Source organism: Schistocerca americana, chromosome X (assembly GCF_021461395.2).
Source record: "Schistocerca americana isolate TAMUIC-IGC-003095 chromosome X, iqSchAmer2.1, whole genome shotgun sequence".
Lineage (NCBI taxonomy): Eukaryota > Metazoa > Arthropoda > Insecta > Orthoptera > Acrididae > Schistocerca > Schistocerca americana.
The window spans coordinates 930650568-930656284 of NC_060130.1; the positions used below are offsets into that span (position 1 = coordinate 930650568).

The 5717-nt window shown below is 43.4% G+C and overlaps 1 pseudogene; it reads left to right on the forward strand.

Annotated features, from left to right (window-relative positions):
* The first annotated feature begins 583 nt into the window (after positions 1–583).
* Positions 584–701, forward strand: LOC124556874 (annotated as a pseudogene).
* The last annotated feature ends 5016 nt before the right edge of the window (positions 702–5717 follow it).

Below are 5717 nucleotides of genomic sequence, written 5' to 3' on the forward strand. Positions count from 1 at the left end.
CCGCTGCCGTAACGTGAAGCTGGGGCAAATAAGTATATCGAACAATGCAGTGTGCAAGCGTTGATCGTCACTTTTATAACTATATACTTGAATAGTTACTCTTTCAGCCGAACCTCCACTATTGCAGTGTAATGCAAAAAGGCGCAAGTTGTTAAAACTCCAGACTTGATAGTCCCAGTGCCTCATTAGACAAGTTAGGATGGTTGCAAACGTACATGTTACGTGACTACTTTAGACGTGGCAGTGACAGGTTATTTTCGTGCCGATACTCATTTCCGAACATAATAATACGTAGTCTCTTACGTTGAAGAACACCATAACTTGTTGTAGAACAGATTATAAGATATGCGGATGGCATTTTGGCTAACTGTCTGTTGGCTTCTTCTCAGATTCTTCGGCCGACGTTTGTCTGATCATTTTTCTGGCGCTTCGCCAGCACGAGTGGCTGTCATTGTCAAAGCTTTACCCTCCATTGATGGTGATGGACTGCAGTCGAACTCGCGGCCGCATATTATGTGTATCTGGCTCACCAACGTCCAAGGGCGTTTCTGTGGTCATTTCCGGTGCTGTTCTCCTCAATACTGCCAACGGCCTTGCCGTAGTGGTAACAGCGGTTCCCGTCAGATCACCGAAGTTAAGGGCTGTCGGGCTGGGCTAGCACTTGGATGGGTGACCATCCGGTCTGCCGAGCGCTGTTGGCAAGCGGGGTGCACTCAGCCCTTGTGAGGCAAACTGAGGAGCTATTTGATTGAGAAGTAGCGGCTCCGGTCTCGTAACCTGACCTACGGCCGGGAGAGCGGTGTGTTGACAACTTGCCTTTCCATATCCGCATACAGTGACGCCTGGGGGCTGAGGACGACCACGTGGCCGGTCGATACCGTTGGGCCATCCAAGGCCTGTTCGGATGGACTTTACTTTTTTGGTTTTTCTTCTCACACTACCTGAAACGGTAGTTCGCTGCAGTGCAGGAATCCGGGATCCGTTCACCTTGAGGCTTTCTTCTTTTTTATTGAAGCTGTTCTCATGTTTTTGTATGTCTATAGCTTCTCTGAACAAGCTGTTCTCTACAGCCAGAACTTCCGTGTCGGCGAATTTTACAATATGCTCTGCCACAGCCAATTTCTCCAACTGCCCTGGAATTTTGCTATTTATTGAAGCAACCTGCATCCAAATCCGATGTTCAGTTCGAATATTAGATGAGTTTTTAATAAAGTGGAAATTAGAATTCGTGGAGGCGAGTGACAGGGCTGTCCGACCACTCTCACACTAGGTGACGAGGTGCAGCTGCAGGAATCGTGTGATCACTCCAAGTGGGTGGATACCGGATCCCAGAGGGAGGGAAAGAGTTATCTTGAATGTCCTAGGAGTTTGGGTTGGAATACTTCAACCGAATCTAAAAATTAAGACGCAGTTTGAGGGGAAAGACAAGCCTTGTCAGCATCGGCTGTCCCTACAGGGCGGTAGAAAAGGAATAGTCCTTCCAAAAAAATACGTTTTGTATGAAACAAATCGATTCTAAAATTATCCAAGAGGGACCCGACTAAGTATAATCGTGGATTATTGCAGTAGCTCAATTATGATTATTAGGGAAAGTGATGTGTCTGACGCCATAGGGTGAGAAAAAGCTACAAATTGTGGTAGTGGCCCCGTGTTCTAAAAGCAGATCGTAATGGGTATTGGCTGCGGTCAGATCATGTTGCTGGTGGCAGCTCAACGTCAGGGATACAATCAGCTTTATTCTTACTTCATACGATGCTTGTGAAGTACTGAAACACAGTAATCAAAGCCGTTTCATTAATCTCGCATATAGTCACTTTCTGCATACTTTTGACGCTGAGTTTCTTGTTGCACATTGTTCAAACACAACCAACCAGTAGCACCTGGAGGAGGAATGGGTTGAGTTTTTGGCTTATTTAGATATATACCTTTTTTCCAGGCCCCATGTTTCCTATAAGAAGTCATGAGTGAGTGTATACGCATGTATCCGGAATTTCAATGTTTACGCCGACAGCCAGAGTAGCATCATAACATAGATTTCTTAGCAGCCTAACCTGGAGGCAAGTCTTAGAAAAATACGAAAGCTGAGAATAGAGCCAAGGGAATACGTACAATTTCTTATGCTGTGGTTGGTGAGGCCTAGCAGGACATCTTTTTCCCACCATCGGTTTGAAAGGAGAGCCGTTTTTCGGCGAGAACCATGATTCTCATCCTGACTGAACCTGGGTAAATGACCAGAGAAGCTCTGAGGATCTGTCTAGTTCGACAGAAGACGTAGATATTTCAAAGTGTTATCTTGGCTGCATAAAGGTTGAACACATTTTATACCAGATGCGTTTATCCTATGGAAACGATTCGACGACCCTCTTTTGATTATTTTATTAGATTTTGTGAGAGTGTAATTTTATGACCACTGCTTTGTTCAGAGTTCAGCCAACGTCTTGTACTCATATAATCTGTTATATTAAGCACTGTGGGGTTAACGTTTGTTAAATTAGTCTATCATTAATTCGTGTATCGAACGGAGAATTTCGTGTGAAGTTTAATGTTATTTCAATGATAGATTCTTTGTGCCTAGTAGAATGTTCTTTGTTTATTGGAACTACGCGTGTTCACGATCTGACACCAACTAAGCTAAACTTACGTGTTGAGAATTATAGTACAGCAACCATTTATCTGGTTTTTTATATAATTTTGGCAATCACCTATCTTTGACTTGATGATACACACTTCCCACTGTGTTGTTGTGTGAATTTCTAAGGGACGTGCTGAGGTCATCGGTCCCTAGTCTTACACACTACTTAATGTAACTGAAACTAACTTACACTAAGTACAACACCCATGCCCGAGGGAGGACTCGAACCTTCGGCGGGAGGGACCGCGCAATCCGTTACATGGCGCCTCAAACCGAGCGGCCACTCGGCTTGTCTTGCTAACAGTAAAGAGTCCAATAAACCATGGTCACCTATTTTCACTGTATGAGTGCGAGAGTGAATTATGTGAATGTACTCACGAGCAGATAAAACTGATGTCTCTCGTCCGAGGCTGAATCCAGTCCCAATGAAGCTTGTACCGAAATAATTCCACTACTACAATATGTTACGGGACCCTCTAGTCAATAATTAATTATAATAGTGTGCTTCTGTTTCTGACGCGAATTTTGTTTAACTAACGTATTTGAAAGAGCTGTCGGTGGTGACCGTCTCTCTTTAGATGAATAAAATTGTCGCCATAGTTGATAAAAGGAATTCTGCTGGTTAAATAAGTGATTTTGATACCACCCATACACTCACCCATTCCACTCATCAGAATTTGTACCCAACAAAGCAATGCATTCCGATAAACCTAGTGTGCCAAAAAAAAAAGAAGAAAACGTTCAAATGTGTGTGAAATCTTATGGGATTTAACCGCTAAGGTCATCAGTCCCTAAGCTTACACACTACTTAGCCTAAATTATCCTAAGGACAAACACACACACCCATGCCCGAGGGAGCACTCGAACCTCCGCCGGTACCAGCCGCACAGTCCATAACTGCGGCGCCTTGGCCTAGTGTGACTTCCGATACGTTACCTCCTGTGGTCGAGTTAGCTGTTGTGCCAAATCGTATGATGGTTTATTCATTGGGTAATATCCGTTTTGCCGTTAGTCACTCAGTAAAACACTAACAGTTAACAATATTTCTAAATACCTCTATCAGTATAGCTATGTACATTCGCGTAAGGAATATAAAGTCATTGGCGATAAAAAGTTATATTTTGAACTGTGACAAAAACTGCAGATTTAGGCTTGGTTACATCAGATGACCAAAGCTTATGTCACGCTGTTGAGTCATGTTTCACACGGATATTGGTAAGCAGGGCTACACTTACTATCTTACTGCGTAAATGCTCAGTGTTGTGGTAGATAATCATTGCTGATGGTATTCCGGTTGCGACTGAGTGTGGGTATTTAATAGTAGTGGGGAGCAGTGCTAAGCAGCATCAGAACTATACTGGTGTTTCACGTATGAAGTTCCGTGTGTCAGTTTATTTTATGTGATATCCCACTATGGTCGCCTACTTCGTCGAAGTTACATTGAGTTCAAATGACTCTAAGTACTATGGGACCTAACATCTGAGGTCATCAGTCCCCTCGACTTAGAACTACTTAAACGTAACTAACCTAAGGACATCACACACATCCATGCCCGAGGCAGGATTCGAACCTGCGGCCGTAGCAGCAGCGCGGTTACGGACCGAAGCGCTTAGAACCGCTCGACCACAGCGGCCGGCGTTACATTGGGCAGACGATTGGTTTGAGCTAGAGGCTTCTGTGAAAGCTCCTTGAATTCTGATTTCGTAAGCATTTATCTTAGGTTTGAAACTGATTCTGATGTACATGAACTTAACTGGAGGAAAAAGGGCCTGAACAACATAGTCTGTTTTTACCAGATGCTTCGGCCAACCAACTTCTTCCCACGTGCGCCATTTCATTCAAAGTCTGCGCGTGAACATCAGCTGGGGCGCAATGTCGGAATTCGTGCAGGCCAGGTGGGTGATGGCGGCTGCAGTGTCGCTGGACCGGGCTGAGTGGCGGAAAGCAACAGGTGAGTTCCCGGTAGCGCTGTATTTGGAGCACCTGTAACTCAACCAGCCACCACTGCGGCGAGTCCTTTTTCACAGAGATGTGATACGTTTCGTGCCTTTCATCTAACTGGTAGAAATCGATGCATGAACATTAACTAACTGGTGAATAAGTTCCATACGGTATCCTGTGTTTACTTTACTACTACTTCACCTAAATTTCTATCAGTTGGGAAGACAGAAATTGAATGTTGGCCTCTCCCTTGCGACTAATAAGACTAATGTTAAAAACTTTGGTCGAAATTTTAGAGGGTCAGTAAAGTGTAACCTAACAGAATTTTTGTCCGATAACATGTCTAAAGGGTGGTGGCACATGGCTCCATTTATCAACGGTTGGCCAAATTGGCTGTAGGATAGATACAATTCAGTTTTCTACCACATGACAAGAGCTGCAAAATTGCCAACATTTGCAGATAAATTAACCAAATAGATAATTTTAGTAACTGAAGATGACAGGTACTTATTATTTAAATTGAATAAAGTTTATTTTATTTAATAAAACTGATTTCATAGGTAAATGGTGGCCTAACAATAATACAGACAAAATAAAACAGTTCTGACAAGAATACTGCGTCTGCAAGGTTCATATGCGAATTTGTGCAGTAAAGCCAGCAGTACATCTGATCCAAATAAAGCGACCTGTCATAACAAATGAACTTCACACGTGAGCTCTCAGTTTCAAAGTCCAGTAGCGCTTAACTTACAGAATAACTGGAATTCTGGGCCGTTATTTAATTCTGTAATCACTGAAAAAGAGGTAAAATGGTTCAAATGGCCCTGAGCGCTATGGGATTTAACATCTGAGGTCATCAGTCCCCTAGAACTTAGAACTGCTTAAACGTAACTAACCTAACGACATAACACATGTCCATGGCCGAGGCAGGATACGAACCTGCAACCATAGCAGTAGCTCGGTTCCGGACTGAAGCGCCTAGAACCGCTCAGCCTCAACGACCGGCGAAAACAGGTAATAAAAATATCGAATGACACCTATTTACTTTCTGTTTAGCGATACTATGTCACCAGAAATTAATTTAAACAGGCTTCAGTGTTCACTGTAGCACATTGCGACACACACTGCAAAACGTAGCGTATCA